General features: G+C 40.6%; 1 protein-coding gene across 2 annotated transcripts in view; it reads right to left on the minus strand.

Moving 5' to 3' along the window:
- The window catches only part of tln1 (talin 1), a 177506-nt gene extending 155321 nt beyond the window's left edge, over positions 1-22185 (minus strand). Inside the window, exon 1 of one of the 2 annotated variants that reach the window (XM_033646697.2) lies at positions 22044-22185. The gene's annotated coding sequence lies outside the window, so the exon portion shown is untranslated. The remainder of the gene's footprint in view (positions 1-22043) is intronic. The other variant, XM_078161887.1, reaches the window with a different exon arrangement.
- Between the last annotated feature and the right edge of the window lie 279 nt (positions 22186-22464).

Here is a 22464-nt window from a genome sequence, read left to right on the forward strand (position 1 = left end):
ATGTGGTCAATCTCAACTACAGACAAAATGTTCATTTTAAGCAAAAGAAAAAGTCAGAGGAGTGCTTAATATACAGTACGTTGCTCTGCATGTATTTATGACTGTGCATGCTATATATAAACTAATTCAGCACTATTTTGTTTAAGATTCAGCAAAACAAACTCCATGAGCAGGGGCGCCGCCAGGGATTTTGGGCCCCATGAAAAGAATTTTTACTGAGCCCCTTACACAGCCGGCTGGGAGGCCAGCGAAAATTTTTGATGCTATTTTACATAAAACTATGCATTTTGATGGTATTTTTGACTATCATTCCCATATTTGTGAAAAAAGAACAATCTCTTCCTCCACTTCCACATTCCTCCTTGACAAACTTGAAGAGGATCCTGGACCTGGCTCTGTAGAGTGTACGTGACATACATAAACAGTATAGTATTTCCTATAATGTAGCCTAACTATTGTAATAGTTTCAGGTGGCCTCCCACCATTTTGTTTTACTTAAAGGTGCTTTCAGTGATTTGACCAAAAATAACAAAAGAAAATGCGATTTTCACTAACAATCCCACACTGCTCACTGTCTATGTCCTCTTGTAGGTCTAATTTATCTCCAAAACCGTAGACTCACAGGTGGTGGCATTGGATTTGGGGTGAAAAAATACATATATGAGGCTATATAGTCGTTAATCTATTTAATCTTCTGATTTCCAGAATATGTAAACATTTCTCTGATTGGATTGAGAGCAGTCACCCAGTCTGCTGCACACACCACAAATTAATATATATATATATATATATATATATATATATATATATATATATATATATATATATATATATATATATATATATATATATATATATGCTTTTTAAACCATTAAAATTGTTCAGAACGATTTTTATTTTTTATTTTAATTAATCTTTTCCATAATAATAGATTCATCTTTTATATCTTTTGTGTGTATTGTTTTTTGTTCTTATCTGACATTTGAGTCTGTAATAAAGTTTATCATTATTATTAATTCAACACAGCTTCTCACCTCCTTCCTCATGTGGGGGTACTGGTTCAGGGGCAGGTGAAGTTGGGGGCTGACGGACAGCTGCTGTTGCTGCTGCTGCTGCACTTGACATGTCTGTTCGGAACGAGGCATCATTTTGACAGAGGGGAGGTCAACTGATTGAATATGAGCAGCTTGCTAAACGTTTGACTGTATTGATTATTTAACTAAAACAACAGTGAAATGTAAAAATCCAGAGTTTTCTTCAGAAATATAAGCTAACATGGGGAGAAAAGTGAGCTAGCTTATAGACCACGGACAAAGTTAATATTCCATAACTTTCCACCACATGAACCACTAACAAACCCACTTTGCTTTCTGAAATACTGGGTGACATTGACCCTCGATCTGAGAGACCCACCGGGACTCTCAGATCGAGGAGAACGAGCTAAAGAAATAAACTCTTCTTCACGCTACATACATACTTTGTAAGTACCTGTGCAACTGTATTTCAGTAAAGCCAACCAGAAATCAGCACTACTAGTTTTATTTTATGCTGGTCACAATGCAGAATAGGCTGCCGTTGTGCCAAGCTAGCTTGTTGTTAGGATGCTAACTTGTAGCATGTGTGTGTCAGTGTGTTTGTGTGTCATGTTAGCTTGCACATGTGATTATTGTTATAAGACTTTATTGTCTGTTGCTGTCGCCTGTAAATTGAATGTTTAGGCTGTTTTATTTTTGAATACTTTACATGAGTGTGTGTGCAATTACAGAAATAACATTTATGCTCAAAGATATATACATCCTTTATTAAAAGCCTTGAGGGACATTCACCCTTTCCTCAATGAGAATATATATAATACTTGTTTAATTTACAGGTTTCCACCATATCAAACTAATTCCTCCAACCAGAGGGACCTTGCATCGATTATATATTTCTCCATTTCATTCTAATTGTATTTAAAGAGCACTTTTCATGTTATATTAAAATTGTTGCTTCATAAATACAAATGTATTGTATCACCATGTGTCACATGGTCTTATTTGTCTTTTAAGTGGAAGCTGTAAATGTGTTAGTGTGACTAAGTATGTAACTTAACTTGTATGCTGCTATAGTTGTCATCCGATAGCCAGGAACATTATTTACAGTTTTATGTTGCAGTTTGAGCATTTTGAGGTTTAAAAGACCTTCAGAAAAATTTCAAGTTAAAGTTAGAGTTTATTCACCGACTATTTGAAAAAGTTGATTGAACGGTTACATATTTCACTGGAATTTGCAATTGATTTTCAACTGACAAATTTGGATGCAATTAGGCTCCAAAATGATGATAGGCTTGATTATTTGCTCACTGTAAAGGATGAAAAATCTCACTATTGCAAATCCTGGTGAAATATGGTCTAAACACGAATGTTTAATCTGAACGTCTGAAAAAACTGAACGTCTTTTCACTGGTGACCATAGTCGTTTTTTAAGCGTCTTTTCAAGGGAAAAATGTTCGCTGGGTATAGATGGATGTAGCAACATGTTGTCAAGGAAAAAGAAAATGACCACCAACGAGATGAGTTACAAGGGGTCACGTTCATCGGCAGCTTTGTTTGGGTGGGATGGTTCATTCCGAATGAAATCTATGGCTTTTTGTGGACTTTTGAAGCAACGCAGACCCTTCTTTATGTCAACTCTGGGCGTGGCTGGATACTGGAGAGCGAACTTGACACCACTCTGGTGCAGCAGCTTCTTGCACTCCCTGAAGGCATCCCGTTTCGCCAGGGTCCCCCTGGAGAAATCAGGAAAGATCATGACTTGTTTCCCATTCCACTAAACTTCTCCTTTCACTTGGGATGTGCAGAAAACATGATCCCTGTCCCCTGATTGTATGAATTTTGACCAACATAGTCTGCCTGCTGCGCCTGATGTCTGCTGTCCAGTGACCGATTCTGTGAGCACGTTCAGCCATCCCCTCAATGGTGTGGTTATGTCCTGCATTTCAGATAGATAGCCCTCTCCGAGAATGCGACTCGGTCCACAGATTTACAGCCCTCAGGAATGCCAAAAAAGTGCAGATCATTATGTCTGCTCCGATCTTCCATATCATCCACCCTTTTACGGAGAGCCTCCAGCTTGGTTTTAGTAGCAGGTGGGTCAGCCCTTAGCTGGTTTTCAGCGTCTTCTAAAAAGCTCAGTCTCCCTTCTACCTCATTAATTCTTGTCACAAGTGTTGTCAATTTATCCTCCATCGACGACATGGCTTTGTGTATCTCTCCCAGACTCTGGAGCGAACCTGAAATTTTTAGCACGACTGTGATTATGTTTGCAATATCTTCTGCAACATATTCACTCTGGCTTTCTCCATCCCTTTTCTGGTGTGCTAGCGCATGCAGAGCTCTTGGCATTGTTGTTTTTACAATTTGTCCAGCATGTGCCTTTCTACTTGCTGGGGAGCTATGTCGGCATGGCTCCCCAGTGGTTTTGCTTAATGAGCCATTTACATTTACATACAAAGCAGGTCCTCTTCCAGAGTCCATCATGTTGTTTCTACAGCAGCCCAGGATAGACAAACCAAACACTGGCTCTAGATAGGGCCATTTGCATTTTTGCTGCGGCTACTGTAGCTCTTCTACATGCTTGGCACATGGAAGAAGTTTCAGTTCTGCAATCTCACTGCTATACACCACTAAGAGCTACACAATAGACATTTGAGAGAGTCTAAAATGACAATTCTGTAGTATTTCATGTATGTACCACGCGTCACCAGGTGTACAGGTCTCAAGTCAGTAAATTAAATGCAGTGTTTCACTGCCCTCTCTGGTTAAAAGTTTCCAGTCTGTTGTTTTGTGAGGTCACAATGAGGTCACAGTAGAGTAGACAGCGAATCACCACAAATGGAAAAAGTACTTTCCCTAAGAGTTGATACCAAAATAGCATCAAAGTTAAAGTTACATGTGAAAATCCTCCATTCAAAATTCATCTGAAAGTAAATAGTTTTGTCAGACTGCCAGTGACAAAAAGGTAAAGGATCACCTGTCTTCTCTTTTCACTTTAAGTATAAGCTTGACAGTAAAGCTGTGAAGCAGAAGTAAAACAAGCTGTGGTGAAGAACAGTTGACCACGAGTTCACAGTGCTGCAGAGTCAAACAGCTCTTTGCAACCAACAAGCTCAACTGTCTCTGTTCCCAGCCACACTCAACATCCTGTGTGATGGTGGCCTTCATCAGTGGCAGCCCTGCCTGCTGCCTGAGCTGCTGCAGCAGAATGTGGGCAGAACAATACTGAGTCACAGTCACTGCACACTCTGCACTATGAACAACACAACTAATTGTATTAAGGTATTTCTCTGCCTCAAGTTGTCACATTTAGTGACTCATTTTTAGCTCTGTTGTTTCACTTTCTTGTATGTGCACTTCTGTCACTAGTGACTACAGATAAATCAAGTTAAAAGTCATGAGATATGTTGCTGCTGTGGGCCCTGATAACTGTTTAGTTTTAGTGAAGGTAGCTGTAATACCTCTATTAGAAAAATAACATTTGGTCAGTCATCTTTGACACTGGCACCACTCTCCTACCAGTCTTTTCACAGATGTGTCAGAATACACACACAGCTCCTAAAAACCCCATTTGATGAAGGCGAGACAATGGGAAAGTACTGACAGTAGTCCTATAACATATATATGCATATTTCTATCTTGTGCACAAACCAGTCTATGGCACAAACACAGGGAAATCACCGCCTACTCACTCTTTAGTGCTCTACGTATATTTTGGACACAGCCTTGGTCCTGAAACTACACACAGGTTTTGTGCAGTTGGCCTCAGGTCTTTGTGCATCTTTTAAATTCAGTACTAGTACATATTTAGCAGGGCAACATGAGCACAAGACTGTATAGCTACTCTACTGCCTCCAACCCTGCAAAGGAATTCAACTGTGCATTCCTCTGGAATACCAGCATCAGAGCACAGAGACAGAGAGAAAGAAGGAGAGAAGAAAGAAGAGAGGCTTTATTCAGTCTTATGTCACTGGCAGCCAACACAAGAACTGCACAAAATGCAGCCAATCCCAGTGGAATACAGGAATGTGAAGAGGGAGAAGTTCTGTGGAAAGAAGATAACATCTCATCTACAATTTGAGACTGTTTCCAACTGACAGAAGTCGATTAAAAACAAGGTTGTTTGGAGTAAATACTATATATGCCATTTCCTGTTTACATACAGTACAGGCCAAAAGTTTGGACACACCTTCTCATTCAATGCGTTTTCTTTATTTTCATGACTATTTACATTGTAGATTCTCACTGAAGGCATCAAAACTATGAATGAACACATGTGGAGTTATGTACTTAACAAAAAAAGGTGAAATAACTGAAAACATGTTTTATATTCTAGTTTCTTCAAAATAGCCACCCTTTGCTCTGATTACTGCTTTGCACACTCTTGGCATTCTCTCCATGAGCTTCAAGAGGTAGTCACCTGAAATGGTTTTCCAACAGTCTTGAAGGAGTTCCCAGAGGTGTTTAGCACTTGTTGGCCCCTTTGCCTTCACTCTGCGGTCCAGCTCACCCCAAACCATCTCGATTGGGTTCAGGTCCGGTGACTGTGGAGGCCAGGTCATCTGCCGCAGCACTCCATCACTCTCCTTCTTGGTCAAATAGCCCTTACACAGCCTGGAGGTGTGTTTGGGGTCATTGTCCTGTTGAAAAATAAATGATTGTCCAACTAAATGCAAACCGGATGGGATGGCATGTCGCTGCAGGATGCTGTGGTAGCCATGCTGGTTCAGTGTGCCTTCAATTTTGAATAAATCCCCAACAGTGTCACCAGCAAAACACCCCCACACCATCACACCTCCTCCTCCATGCTTCACAGTGGGAACCAGGCATGTGGAATCCATCCGTTCACCTTTTCTGCGTCTCACAAAGACACAGCGCTTGGAACCAAAGATCTCAAATTTGGACTCATCAGACCAAAGCACAGATTTCCACTGGTCTAATGTCCATTCCTTGTGTTTCTTGGCCCAAACAAATCTCTTCTGCTTGTTGCCTCTCCTTAGCAGTGGTTTCCTAGCAGCTATTTGACCATGAAGGCCTGATTGGCGCAGTCTCCTCTTAACAGTTGTTCTAGAGATGGGTCTGCTGCTAGAACTCTGTGTGGCATTCATCTGGTCTCTGATCTGAGCTGCTGTTAACTTGCCATTTCTGAGGCTGGTGACTCGGATGAACTTATCCTCAGAAGCAGAGGTGACTCTTGGTCTTCCTTTCCTGGGTCGGTCCTCATGTGTGCCAGTTTCATTGTAGCGCTTGATGGTTTTTGCAACTCCACTTGGGGACACATTTAAAGTTTTTGCAATTTTCCGGACTGACTGACCTTCATTTCTTAAAGTAATGATGGTCACTCGTTTTTCTTTAGTTAGCTGATTGGTTCTTGCCATAATATGAATTTTAACAGTTGTCCAATAGGGCTGTCGGCTGTGTATTAACCTGACTTCTGCACAACACAACTGATGGTCCCAACCCCATTGATAAAGCAAGAAATTCCACTAATTAACCCTGATAAGGCACACCTGTGAAGTGGAAACCATTTCAGGTGACTACCTCTTGAAGCTCATGGAGAGAATGCCAAGAGTGTGCAAAGCAGTAATCAGAGCAAAGGGTGGCTATTTTGAAGAAACTAGAATATAAAACATGTTTTCAGTTATTTCACCTTTTTTTGTTAAGTACATAACTCCACATGTGTTCATTCATAGTTTTGATGCCTTCAGTGAGAATCTACAATGTAAATAGTCATGAAAATAAAGAAAACGCATTGAATGAGAAGGTGTGTCCAAACTTTTGGCCTGTACTGTATATTCAAACATGGCAACTAAAACACTGACATGAAACTGGTTACTCTACTTTATATAGCGTTTTTTTTTTTTTTAGCCTTTCAACCATCATTACTGTGGAAAGTGAAAAGCACTAACAACTTACTCAATCTCAAAGTACTCATACTGAGTTTGCTGAATGGAGACCTGATACTTTCTGAGAGATAATGTTGTATTTTTGCATCTTTAACTAGAATTACCGCCTTGTAGTTGTGTGCCTCTGCCAACGAGTCAAGTTGCAGTTTCCATACACGTCTGTCCAGACTCATATTATGTAGTGAAGACTATAAAGGTATGAAATGTCTTTTTTGGCAAAAACGTATGATTCCAATGAATAATTTCTGGTGAAAACAAGCTGTCTTCAAGTAGAGACAATTTTCACAGAGGAGTACAGAGAACTGATTAAGAGCTACATCACATGGTGCAACAACAATCACCTGAATCTCACCATCAGCAAAACCAATGAGCTGGTGATGGACTAGTATAGGAACAGGATGCCTTTTTCGTGGCTGGTCATTCAGGGAGAGGAAGTAAAGAGGGTGGGCTCATACAAGCACCCACAGTCAAATTCCTTGTATGCATTTACATGCTTAGCCATTAGCTGATACAGATAAAACACAAAGTTCTACCCATGACACAGAGGTGGGTGATATATTGAATATACTCTGCGTATTGCGACTTGTTCAACGTGGGATGTAAAAATGACCATATCTTGAACATTGAGTACGTCACATCATGTTTTTTAAGCCACTGCCATGATACTTGCTTCTGCGTTTTGGCTTTCTCCCTCTCACAGACAGACTCACAAACATGATATGTCACACACACTCCTCCACCCAACCAGATCACTTTCTTCTAAGTGATAATGTGACAGCAGGTGAAGTGTGTCATATCAATACATGAGCTGGAGAGCTTGGAGTCTAACAGCGCAGCAGCAACAGTTTAAATTTCTGCTAACAGCTAAAAACAACTGTTGACTGGAAGCTTCAAGTTCACAGCTAAAACATCAACACTTCTGGCCTGAAACAAGCTGGGTGCTTCAAAATAAAAGCACCAGTAGTTCCACATTGATTTGTTTAATTATTACAATTCTTTATTTACGTTTGTTGTAACAGTACTTTATTTAACTTTATTATAACAGCAGCTACTTTATTAAACTTTACTGTAACTGTAGTTAATTCATTAATTTTGTATTTTAGTAGTCTACAGTAGTTTAGGGAGATTTCTATATTAATATTTTATATGGCAATATTATTTTTAAGCCATATCACCCAGCCCTACCATGACAGTAGACAATGCTTGAAACATGGAGGTTGCTGCAAAGCTACAAATTTTGAAACATTGATGCTTCACACACATCTACAACCTGACAGCACAGATGATCTATATAATCAGCGCAGTTTCAAGTCACCAATTCAATATCTGACCCAAATGTCTCCCCTTATGTTTTTTGCCATGTGCACAGACTCTGGCACATGCCCAGTGCATACTGTTACTTCATCATATCATCAGTCTGGTGTACACTGTTAACATAGACTTGCTGACTGTGCTGCTAATTATATCACACTGCTGTCACTTTACCTTGCACTTATGACTCCATATGCTCTGTAGTCCGTATAGATTTTAATTTTAATTTTATGTTTATATTTTACTTTCTCTATTTATCTGTACTACTGCTCTTTATTTTGAAATTTCTATGGCATGTCAGCTTTTCCGCCCTCCCTCAAACAATGCTAGCAGCCTAGTGCCAGGCAGACAATAGGCCTTTTTAGACAGGAATTGTGAAAAATTTGCAGGAAAGCCCAATCAGTCTTCTTTCAGCATTGGCAGTATAAAAACAAAATCGGGGAGTGCGGCAAAATGCTGCCGGCCTACTTTTGTTTACAGAATGTGCCTTTTTTGGCGCAATGGGGGGCGTGAGCAAGTAGCAAAAGGTGTAGCTCAGTGTGTGACGTAAACAGCGACGTGGGAGGGAAGCCGCGGTTAGTCAGTCCTTCAGCAATTCTCTCGTAAGTCGGCCCGTTCTTCACCGTTAATGGCCTCTTCATTTGCAAGGACAAGGAGGGTGCGCAATTCCTTGTCTCCCCAGTTGCTCATCTTTACAGTGTCTGTCAGGTTTGCTGCTCATTCGTGCTATCAGCTGTTTCCTGTTTATCCACCGCCAGTGGGTCGCACGTGCGGCGTCATCAACAGCTCCTCCCACAAGTCATCAACAGCCTCTCCCGTGGCAGAGGGCCGCCTCGTTCTGTTTAAACCAAAAAGGTTCCGCCAATATGACTACTCTACGAGGCTGAAAATTGGGCATCTTGGATCAACGCGCCAGTCCGGCTCTGTGTGTCAAAACACTTACAGCTTGCCGGCAAAACGGCCCAACATTCGCAGAAAATCTGGCAGTGTAAAAGGGGCTAATGGTGAGCAGCCAAGAAAAAGACAATGAGGATATTAATCAAAATCATCTCACATCGATTGCAGCCCCCCAGAATCAAACTGATTGAAGTTGAAGAATTTGTGATACCAGTAAATATCATATTGTAGTCCAAAGAATCAATATATCATCACATTTTGTTGCTATACACCACTAGTTATTAGTTTTTAGTATTCACAGGAAAGACTTCCAGGGGCTGGCTGAACTCAGGAAACACCATCCCCTCCTCTGGCCTTCTGTAACACAGTCTTTCTATGATGACTGATTAGAAGTGGTTGCTCAGCGGTTCCATGATACTATGAAGTGGTCTGTAATGTTTTGTTCCCTACAAAATAAATCATTGTTGTAACAGTATGACCTTGCATGTGAGCAGACAAGCAGCTGCTGTCACAGTATCAAAAGAAAGCTCATTTGTTACTCTAAAACAATTCATGTCCATTTACAAAGGGAAATGAAATGCTCCTTTTTTTCTGATCTCTCCACCACAGCCAGTTTCTGTGTGAATAAATAAACCAGAATGCTCTTCAGTAGGGCTGGGTTAAAATGATCAATTCTTCCGATTCAAATCGATCTTCATTTGAAGGACCCGATACTGATTCATAAAATCCGAGATCGATATTTTAATTAGAGTTGTACCGATACCAGTATCGGAAATGCCTCCAATACTGCATAAAATGTGGCATCGGGCATCGGTGAGTACAGCCTATGACTAATCTGATACCACGCATACGTACGCTACAGGCAAACGAAACGGAGCGGAGTTCTCTGCTCGCCTCTCTCTCTGTCTCTCCCTCTCTGACAACAGCAGCCCTGCTTTTAACCTGTGTCTTGATCTGTGTCAACACTGGATAATAATAATAAAAAAAAAGTTTTATGGCATTCATTCTACTATTATGTATTTATTTCTTAATATTTTACATAGAGTTTTAGGAGTTGAGACATACAAGAATTCATATCCCATCCATTTTTATTTTATGCACTGGTATCGGATCGGTACTCGGTATCGGCAGATACCTAAGGTTTGGATGGAAAAAGTGGTATCGGTACATCTCTAATTTGAATATATGCTTTTTCCCACAGATGTGTGAAGCTTCATCCCCGTTAATCTCTCTGGTAGTAAATGGGCACCAGCGTTAAATTATTAGCAACCGTTGTATTGAGAAGCTCCGAAGTTACTGGCTTTTTTATCTGTAACTGTTAGCTTACTGTTTTTACGTTTTGGTGTAATTTATTATTAGGGATGCACCGAAATGAAAATTTGTGGCCGAAGCCGAAGCCGAATATTATTAAACGCTTGGCCGAATACCGAGTACCGAATACCGAATATCATTGTTTAGTTGTTCATTGGTTTTTGCAGATGATCCCAAAATTGGGACCCACTGTGCGATACCAATGAAAACATCATGGTCCTGAGTAGTATCACGATACCACAGCAAAAATGAGGCAGATGTGCCTTTTGTCATTTATGAAAAGATAAATCACTTTTCTATAATACATCACTGATATTTCAATGGAATAAATTACTTATTGACCTATTCATACTTCAAAAACAGCATCAATAAGTGATTAACATCGGGGGGATCAAAATAAAATAAATAAATAAAACAAAAATCAACCAGCCACCCTCCTCCCCTGACAGGTCCCTTCATAAGTAAAGAACAGTCCCTAAAGTGCAGTGAGGTTTGTGGGCCGTTACCTGCCAGAAAGAGAGAAATGTGAAAGGCTCGTTTCTCCTCTGACACGTCACGTACCTGTGTTCAGCTGGCTCGGCTGTTCAGGTACTTCTGGGCAGTCATGACACCAAGAAGAGGATATTATTGGAACCGACTTCTCTGTCGCCGGTAAGCCAATGGCCGCCGTATTTGACAGGAATACATTAACGTTACTGTCTGTGTCTGTGACCCCCGTTCAACCCACAACCGATGGGATTCGCCTTTCGTTTCTGCTGCTGGTTGAAATCTGTAGGCTGCTCGCACAGCGTGCTGAATGATTTAAGCCTATTTTGCTCGCTCAAAACTATTTTTAGTCGCAAATGCGAGTGCCGTGACGGATGGATCGCCACACTACCGTCATTTTATTCCGCCCGTCACGGCACGCTGTTTGATTGCGTTATCAAAAGGCCGCTATTATTCGGCCTTGCTTTTAACTTATTCCACCGAATACCGAATGTGATTTTTTGCAATATTCGGCCGAATATATTCGGTTACCCCTCGGTGCACCCCTATTTATTATCATGCTGCAGCAGCCTCTCCCCCAGCTGTCTGTGCATTGGGGCTGCAGCACCACTTTTTACACATACACACTAACACACAAACATGGAGTAAAGATGCCACGGTGGAGACAGCAAAGTGAAAATAACTTTAGTTGACAACAACTAGGCTTGTTACTGTGAGTGCAATAAAAGCTCCATGAGAAAATAGTCAATATTTTATCAGCATGTCAACATGAAGAAGTTACAGTTCAATCAGTATAGTAATGTGACCTGCAAGCAGTGAATCTCCTCAGCAGCAGAAGGAGGAGCAGAGAGGACAGGAGGACTGACTGATACTGACTGATTCCTGTGTTCTTTATTCTTTCTAAACTTCACTCAGTATTGTGATGTCAGGAATTTGATTTATTTCATTGCCATTTCAGATTTGTTTGCAGTGAGATATTGAGTTTATATTGTGACTTTGCAGTTGCGGGGACGACACATGCAGCAAAGGGCCACAGGCTGGATTCGAACCCGGCTGCTGCGGCAACAGCCTTGTACATGGGCCGCCTGCTCTATCCACTAAACCACCGTCCCCCCAAGTATGCTGCTTTTATCTCTGCAGAGTTCTCATTGGTCTGACTGAACTCCCCAGACATCTGATGCAGGATTGGGAATTGGCTCAAGCCTAAAACAAATCATTTCTGGTGCTGGAGGAGTGGCAGCACATGTTGTCTTGACCAAATATGGCTGAGCAAAAACACCACAGCCCGGTCTCTGTAGCACACTGGAATGAAAAGCAGGTTTCCTTAACTGGTGTGAGAGTGAACCATGACACAACACACTGACACCTACCCAGCACAGCTTTTACCCTACAGGCTGGACATGTGTGGCTGGTGGTGGATTAGCAGTCCAGTTACTGAAATTGTACAGCCTCCCTGTTCAGCTGAAAGACATACATACTCATAACAGGCCACAGTAAACTAACAGTTTGAACTGAACCTGTAGATTCAGTTCAAACCTGTTCAAGGCTGTTCTGAGTTACATGAAAGGCTTACAATTAAACAGACATAGCCAAACATGACTTAATTATATATATATATATATATATATATATATATATATATATATATATATATATATATATATATATATATATATACACACACACACACACACACACATATATATATAAATGTATATATATATATATATATATATATATATATATATATATAAATGGATATATATATATATATATATATATACATATATATACATATATATATATATATATATATATATATATATATATATATATATATATAGATAGATAGATAGATAGATATAGATATTGATATATAGATATATACATATATATAAAATTGACACATGAATGTCCTCAGTAATTTCAACAGGGGTCCGTTTCAGAAAGGAGGTTCAACAAACTCTGACCCTAATCCTGAACTCTGAGTTGAGTAACTCTGAGATGGGAAACTCTGGGTTAAGGGTTTCAGAACAGGTGATTTCAATCGGTTCAATCAACACAGAGTTTGTTCACTCTGAGTTAAGCGTGTGCACCACGACTTTAAAAAGCCGTCATTAATGGAGCCCCGATACCACAATTCACCATGGCAACAAGCGACAAGAAAAGTTCTGCATTTTTTACTCCTCTGGAGTTGGATATTTTAATGTGCTCAAACAGCGAATTTGAAGCTGTTTTCAGGAAGAAGAGTAACACGGCTGCAGCAGCAAAGGAACGGGAGTCGGCGTGGGAGAAAATTACTGCTCGAGTCAATGCGCAAGTTTAAATTTATTTTATACATTTATGCAATCACAATAATATTAGGCTACAGATGCAAACAGGTGGAATGGTGTTAAAGCTAAGAGGCCGTTTACACGTACACGGTGATTTTGATAAACGGAGACATCTTCCTTCGTTTGTGCCCTTCGTTTACACGCAAACGGAGATTTCTCCTCAAAACGAGTCTTTCTAAAAACTCCGGCCAGAGTGGAGATTTTGGAAAACTCCGGTTGCGCGTTTGCATGTAAATTGAGATAAACGCAGATAAACGGAGTTATAGGCAGCCCACGTCACAGTATGCGCCGGAACTTGCGCCTGTGTAAAAAGTGCAACCTATGTTGCTATGGTGACAATGGATACATGGAAGGCTTGAGCTTCTCGTTACACTGCCACCTACAGGTTTGGCATGCTCTTGTGTATATATACACGGGTAAGTGTAAACGAAGATCTTTTTGAAAACGGAGACGGTGAAATGTCCGTTTATGAAAATAGCCGGCGACGTGTAAACGGCCTCTAAAATTTAGTTCACTTAGATGCAATCCCACCGGCGAAAAAAGAACGTGGAAGCAGCTCAAGATGAAATATAAAAACATCGTTCAAACAAGTGACAAGTGATTGTGCAAAACTTTAGGCTGCTTACCATGTTCCAGTATGTTGCTGATATTAGACTCACGATACATCCGTGAGTCATGTACCGCTTGGCCTCCACATTAGTGATAATGTGGGCTGCATCACATATGATCTTGACAGTGCAGAGAATGAAAGATGTTAGTTGCTAGTCTACATTTCTCATCAAATCAAATGTCTTTACACTTAAGACACATCACCTAAAAAGTAACTTGTTTTTAGACAATTTTCACTTGTTTCAAGCACATTTTCAATTGACATAAGTAGAAATAACAAACATGCTCCACTAACAGATTTTTCTAATTATTTTTCAAGTGAAAATGTCCTTGAAACAAGTGAGAATTGTCTAAAAACAAGTTACTTTTAGGTGTGATTTGTTTTGACTAGAAATGAGACATTTTGACTAGAAATAAAACAATTATTCTTGGTATGATTTTGAGTTTTTGCAGTGTGATGCAGTCTGACATTTTGAGACAGTCAATCTACCTGCATATTAATGCTGTAAATAGACTTCCTATTCACATAGTCTCCTTCATTTTGTGAAGGAGCAATGATGGGAATGTGGGTTCCAGCAATGCACCCTATCACACTGGGAAATCCTAAAAGAAATTAAAATTACTAATCCCAGTCTGAGGTTGCACCACCATGTCATTAACTGAATATGATTTATAATCAAAAATTTTAACTGATTTCTACATCATTCACCTGCAATCCTGTGGAACTCCTCCTTGATGACCCTCACAGGTTCATGTCCAGGGAACACAACAAAAGAGTTTAATAGACATTTCAGAGCTAGGGACACTTTTCTCACGGCTCTGCAGACAGTGGCCTTACTGATATTTTCTGCATCTCCGATATTATACAGAAAACTCCCGTTTGCAAAAAAAAAACGAAGAGCAACACAAAGAATCTGGGTAGATGAAAGTGCACGTCCATGGTTGGTGACGTTGGTTATGTCACGACGGATGAGGTTATGGATATAAATGATGGACTGTGATGTGAAACGGTACCGTTCAAAAAGAAAATGTTCTGGAAATGATAATACATCAATTCTGGGCCTGTGAATAATCTCCCGACGAATGCGTAACTCCCTCCTCAGTAACACTGCCTCTTTGTCCACAGGGTCCTCCAAGAACGGACATGCCATGGTCGAAAAAAGTAGATTTAGAACTAGAACACACTTTAGGATCCAACTTTACCTTGAGGACAGATGATCAAACTCGCTGAACCCCGCGCAACACTAAATGAATGAATGAATGAATCACACTGCATGTGTGGTGTAAGAGGGAGGAGACAGCTAGAAACTCGAGGTTCATTGACGAAAACCTGCTCCCGACCAGGTTAGGTTCACAGAGTCAGTTGGCATAGTAACTGACACTGAGCTTCAGTTACCTCTCTTTCTGAAACGGGCTGGAGGTACTCCGCTTTCTCTGGTTTAAGTTACCTCTATTTCTGAAATGGAAAACCCAGAGTTTCCCCCATTTCAGGGTTAACAGACTCAGTTTTCACTAAACCTGCTTTGTGAAACGGACCCCAGTACATCAGCGGGAATTCAAGTTGAAAACAGCCCTGGTTTGGTTGTGTTGTTAAAGGTACCTGTGAGACAATCAATATGTTTACATGACATTAAAGAAAATGGATTTGTGTCAGTCTGACAAAAAAACAGACTTTTAAAATGCATGTAAAAAGGTTGGTCCAACTGAAACTGTATTTTGTCAAGTTCCTACCTAGGCCCAAACTGGCCTAGGCGCTCTGCATATGCTCCACAGCTTCTGTCCCAGAAGTCAAATAGCATTAAATGCGTAACAGAAGAGGAAGCCAGTAACAACATGGCGAAATCTACAAGAGCCGTACAATGGCACCAATTTGCTGCAAGCTAACTGTAGCTGACTTTTTTGTTGATTGTTTGGTCTGTGACATAATAGGTCAACCGGAAAAAGATTCGACACTAACAAGCTGAAAGGGGGAATATCACCACCTATCATAGCAGAGTCGGACATACTTCTGTCAATAAAAAATGTTCCCCTCCCATGCTTGTATACTGAAACAAGGACAGTGGTCCAATTAAATGGCCTAGTCAAGCTATAACTGTAGTTCCACTTAACTAAGCATGTAAACGTACTGAGTGAAACACAAGTCCAGTTGGAGAGACAGATTAATTTGTTTAAGTGTATATCAGACACCAAAACACCGCACAATATAAGAAAGAAATCCACCAGGACTGCATGCTTGCATGTATGTGGCGAGCCATGCAACTTATTGTTGGATTGTGTCCATGTCACCGCAAAACTTTGAGACAGATGACACTGTGTTGTTTTGCTGATGACCTCTTTGATAACAAAACCTTCCTCAATAAATGTTGACCAATGATTAGGCACATTTAAGTTCCTCCTCTCTTTGACTTGGTTCATCCAACATGTTCCTTTTCCTCCCCTCATATGGTTTTCAGCAAATGTTTCTTTAATTTATCTGCGGGTCTTCGTTTGCTGTTTTTGGATCTCCCTTATCTTTAAGATCACTTTATTTCAGGTTCATTTCAATATATATTTTTTTTTATTTACTGGAGTACAAAAGTTTACACTGCATATGTTCAGTACACATATGCAGTGTATTAATCAACTACTGTGCTATTCTTCCCATCCCCACTGCATTTATAGTCAAACAGTACAAGTTTGTACAGTGTAATCTGGCAGCATCAGAAATCAAAAGTGGTTACAGCTCTTCCAAACAGCTACACTGGAAGGTGGAGCAAGAAGCTCTAAGTCACAGAGAGGGGGGATGACACAATGTCCTTTAAATATGGGGATAACGGTGCACATTTTCAGAGTCTCTCCAGACAGATGTTCATAGTTGCACACATGAAAAGTGACAGAAATAGTTCTGTCAAGAATGAAAAGGACAGCCTGAGACGTATAAACCCTGGCCTTTACCTCTCTCACCTTCACCCAGCTGAACAATCATACACAGCTTGAAGGTAAGAAAGCTTGATGGTCAGTTTCAGAAGACAGCGATAGAAATGGTTGGACACTGGCGCCTTTAGCAATGATGATATGTCTTCAAACTGTGCAGCTGCATTTTTACTATTGTCTTTCTTGACCAAACAATCAAAACTGAAACATCCTAAACAACAGAAACACCTTTAATTTAAGGTGATATCAAACAGAAAGCAGAAAATTACACATCTAAAGGCTGAAATCAGAGGGGGATTTTTCATAATATCTAACATGTTTTCAATTATCAAAATTGTTGTTGATTCATTTTTGAATGTTCAACAAATAGGGATGCACGATAATCGGCATGTCATCGATGTCGCTGATATTGGCTCTAAAATGAAATATCAGAATCGGCCAACATGCTGATAACATCAGCACGTTATCGGTATTGGCCAATATTGGCTTTAAAATGAACTATAAATAAATATTACATACAATGAAAAGCATTCCATTTCATGTCTCCATCTGCTGGTGGGCCATCATGATAAGAGTAAAGAAGGTTTCTTCCAGACTTCCCTCTGTGCTTCTGCCCAACTGACAGTCTACAGTTTAAATAATGGCAGTGAAACTATTAGCGCTATTTGATCCATTAGGTCAAATCTTTCAGATTCACATATGATAACATGCATGGTGGCCTAATGGAATAACTCATATTATTGTATAGCAACTGCATCATCATAGGGATGCAGTTTAGGAGAACAATGACTTTGGCTATTGTGTAAGAAACTGACACCTTAAAGAACCAGACCCGTGACTCAGTGCTCAGCTCTGACAGACCTGGGACTCGAGTCAACCCCAAACATTTGAAACAGCTCAGGCTTCTGATAAAGCAGTGTTTTTAGACTTCTTAAATGGGAACAGCCCCTAAATTAAGAATCTTAATGTTGTTTTCATGGCCTATAAAGTTTAATCAATATGTGTGAACATGAGCTACTCTCTCTCTCAAAGCCAGAGAAAAGTCTCAAACTTGTGATGTCATAGGGTATAAAGCCTGGAACGGCTCCATAGACAATGAATGGGAAACTGATTTTGTTTCATTTTTATTCCCAAATGAGTTTTATTCTTCTTTTTATATATATATATATATATATATAGTTGTTTCTTTTTAATGTCTTTTTAATGGCATTTTGTGTATCTGTACGGTGTCCTTGAGTGCCAAGAAAGGCGCCTTCAAATAAAAATTATTATTATTATCATTATCATTATTATTATTATTATTATTATTATATTGTTGCGCTCTCAGTTCTGACACAGAAAATGTACCCATATACTCACATTCCCTTGAGTGCTCTCAGTGGCATCTAGAACTTCTTTCACCATTCACTGTCTATAGAGCAGCTCCAGACTATATACCAGGCATGTCCAGTCAGGCCCATGGACCAATTTAAACAGCCCTCGGGTTGTCTTTCAAAATATATGATTAATACAACATTGGTTATAATCACTTTGCATTCACCTCAGGACAGCAGGACAGTCATACAACTTGTAGACATGCACCAAGTAGTAACTACACAGGCAGAACTAATGTTCTAATGCTGTTTTCATAAACAGACTGTAAAAAAGCATAGTTAACGGTTACTTAGCAGCAGACATTCCCTGCTAGGTAGCAGACATGACAACAGCAAAAAGGCGTTTGTGACTAAAAATAGGTGTGTGCGAACTGTAAAAAATATTTAGGAGCACATGTGCGCATAAAAAAAAAAAAAATCAGCTGAAGCAGCCTATATTTTTGTCAGTAAAAAAATATGATAATCTAACTGCAAATGTTGGAGAAACTCCAGCCACCTTCCCTCTTCCCCGTGTGACACGGTTATGGGCGGTTTTCCAAGCCACTGTCAGCACAATAAATATAAGTCCCACTCAGTGTTGCCAACTTAGCGACTTTGTCGCTATATTTAGCGACTTTTCAGACCCCTCTAGCGACTCTTTTTCAAAAAAGCGACTAGCAACAAATCCAGCGACTTTTTCTGATGTTATTGAAGACTTCTGGAGACTCTGTTGTGAGAGCACGTATCATTCTTGTTCTTCTCAACGAGCAGCGAGTGCTGCCGTGAGCTGCTCTCAAAGCACTGAAAGACGGCCCAGTCCTCCCTCCCAGCTGCAGTCAGAGCAGGAGACATTAACCCCTCCACGTCCAGACTGCAAGTGAATCGCGCATGCGTGGAACTGCCGCTGGCTGAGGGTGGGATGTAAATGTAAAATTGTCTTTGTCTAATATCGATCACTGAAAGAAGGTTCATTTGTAGTTCTAAACATATTCAGGGTGTTTTTTTACACAGATTTTGTCTCTCCCACGACATTTTTCCTCTCTCCTACAGCGTCCATTACAATTACATGCATATGGACAATTATGCAAATTAGGCAATGACATCATTTAGCGACTTCTAGCGACTTTTAGGACAGCCAATAGCTACTTTTCTTACTGAGGAGTTGGCAACACTGGTCCCACTGTCCGGTGAAGCCTGCTTCTTTCTCCCTGCAGTTAGGGACCGTTTGCCACGGTACCGCTGCTGGGCAAGGTGGAAATAAAGCCCTTTTCACACAGAGCGCGCAAAGCGCAGACCTCCGCCGACGAACCCATTCATTGTGTATGTGCTACCGCAGTGCAAGAGCGCACTGCTCTGCCGCCAAGCTGATGCTGCGTCTGCGCGCCGCCAGCCTGCACTCACATTGAACATTTTTTAATTTCACCGCAACGCGCTGTGACGATACCTCGGCGCATCCAATAGCAGAGAAGAGCCTGAAGTAGACCCGGAAGCGGTCACCATGGAGCTGTAGCTCCTGAACGAGCCTGTACCCCAAATCCTGTCTTGCGCGCCTTGCTCTCCGCTTGCTCTGTGCCCTACCCCGCGGTGGGCGCCACGAAAATAGCGCTCTGTGTGAAAGAGGCTTAAGTCCTGCAGAGTTTCAGAGGACCTGGAGAATGTTTTAGGATAGTAATAACATTATATAAGATAATCATATTGCAAAGATAATATATATAAGATAATAACATTAAAGACAAAATTAAATTGCAATACTTTTTCAAAACGTGATGATTTTACCTTTCTGTACATTTTGTATACAAATTCATTAAATAATTTTGCTTGTAAATGTCTATTTGCATCACGTTTATGACGGAAAACACATTATTTGATCAATTTACATTGTGCCCCTAAAGTTCTTTGTGCGCACCTTACTTTTTCAACTTAGGAGCACATGCGCTCCTTGGGAAAAAAGTTAGCGTCAAGCCCTGCAAGAGTAGGGGACAATCCTTTCACGAGCAGAATAAATGACACAAACAACTGTTTCATCTTTAATTAGTGATTTTTTTATGACCCATATGATGTGAGAAGTAGTTGGCCCCGAGCCACAGGCTCCAGATCAGTTAAATATATTCAGCGTCATACTTGCATTTGGCCATGTCATTGAGCTAGTTTGGCGCCTCTGCCCAGTAGCTGTCAGTTAGTTACGCACTCTACAGCAGGAAACTGCACTTCAAACATTACAGAAATTCACTGTTCTTCAAAATCAAGTGTGTGGGGTTTTTTTTTACAAACTTGACACCTTCGTAAGTCACTTGAAGTCCATTCACAATTGACCAGTGACAAAACTTCTGGACAAGAACCCACCAGTTGGGAACCACTGCCCTACAACATCAAAAATTTCAGCTTCAGCACTCTAGATTTTGGATTTGGAATAGGGATGCACAATAATATCAACACGCCATCAGTAAGGCTGATACTGGCTTAAAAACAAACTATGAGAGTCAGCCAACATGCTTTTTCTTATTTTGCACAATGAATGAATATTACAAACACTGCAAAGCATTCTATTTTATGTCGCCATCTACTGGTGGGCTATCAGGATAAAAGTATGCATGCAAAATATGATGTCAATTACACTATAGAAAAGACCTGATGAACACTAAAATTAGTTGGAGCATAAAGTGTATGTATCACTATCGGCGTTGGTTATCAGTCAAATTAGTTTTTACATATTGACACATCAAATATGGCAAAAGAAAAAACTACTGTGCATCACTAATTTGTGAGAGTTGTTTATGTTTACTTATATTTTTGGACTTAGACCATAGGAATAAAATATATGGCTTCTGAACATGGCTCAAGTTCCCCATTAATCATCTCCATCTATTACACTAACAATAAGATTATAGTATTATGGGTCAACTGGTAGCAGACATGCAAGGCTAGTGCATGACATTTTAAATCCTGGTGTTGGTTTTGGGCCAGAATTACCACAAGATTAGAGTTTTTGGACATGTGCGAAAATGTCCTTATATTGCACGAAGGCGGTCATATCATGTGCCAGCATGTAGCACGCCCTGCAACACTGAGTACGAACTGCTATTAGGCCTCACAGATTCCTCCCATACCAGGCTTACTGTGGCTTTTGGAGTGTTTCCACATACAAACCTGCCTTATATGCTACTATTAACTCAAGTTTAAAACACAAAGTAAACATTTCCTTGCAAATTCCTCCACTGTGTCGCACACCACAACACAGTGGTGTAAGAATTTACACCCAGAGGCTACATTTTCTTTCTTGGTTGTCTGCTGGCTGCCCAACACGCCCAGCACTCAACTTTGTTGAAGCACAACTCAAAGAAATGATAGACGGTCTCAGGTCAGCTAGTCTGAGGAGCTACACAATGAGAGTTATGAAGCTGATGTAGGTCAGCCGAGGTGGTCTCTATGCAATTAGCTCTTTAAAATACGGAACCTGTACAGAGCAACAACATTTCTCAGTATTGTGGACTAACACACAGAGAGCCATCACCAGAATGCCAGACGCCCGAACAGATTCCACTGAGACTCCAATACAATACATGTTTCTTGATAGAGCAGAGACATAATCAACAAGACCTTCAGCTGGGTATGTAGGGGAAGGCATATTTCGCTGTCTGTCTGTCTGCCTGTCTGCCTGTCTGTCTATCTGTGTGGCGCCTATTACTCAACAACACGGTGTTTCCTATCTGTATTAACGATAAGTACCCAGTGGGTTTTCACATACATAGCGGTTCGGGCTGCGTCTATAGCAGGCCCGTGTCTGCGTACTTTTACTAAGTTTTCTCGCTTCCACATCGAGTCTCTGATGACGTCAAGGACTTCTTGCTAGAATAGTGGAAACTTTTCAAAGTTAGAAACATTCAGTCTGACCTGAGCGCGTGAATCCACTCCCGCCGGCGGCCCCTCGGACTTTGACAAACCGAAATATTAAAAGGTATTTCACTTTTGCAAGCTTTTGCAACGGGGAAAAGCCAGATAGCGACTTTTCTCAGTTCCCCTCCCTATCCGCTCTGAGCAGTGCTACTGCTTAAACTCCACCCAGGATGGCTGTGACGTCCTGCAGTGGGGCGGTGTCGCTCTGCTGTGGAGATCTGAGTGTACTGCTGCCTGCGGCTTTGGCTCTTAACAACTGTTCAGGCAACGACTTACCTATGGCACAAGTCTAACATGGACCCATCCAAAAGGATTTTTGTTAACAAAAAAAAACACGCTGTTTTTATTTTGACCCTCCCTGAACCTACCAAATATTTTTCCTTGAGCCTCCCTGAGTGACTAGTGGAAAATGCATGAC

Source organism: Epinephelus lanceolatus, chromosome 19 (assembly GCF_041903045.1).
Source record: "Epinephelus lanceolatus isolate andai-2023 chromosome 19, ASM4190304v1, whole genome shotgun sequence".
NCBI classification, from domain to species: Eukaryota; Metazoa; Chordata; class Actinopteri; order Perciformes; family Serranidae; genus Epinephelus; species Epinephelus lanceolatus.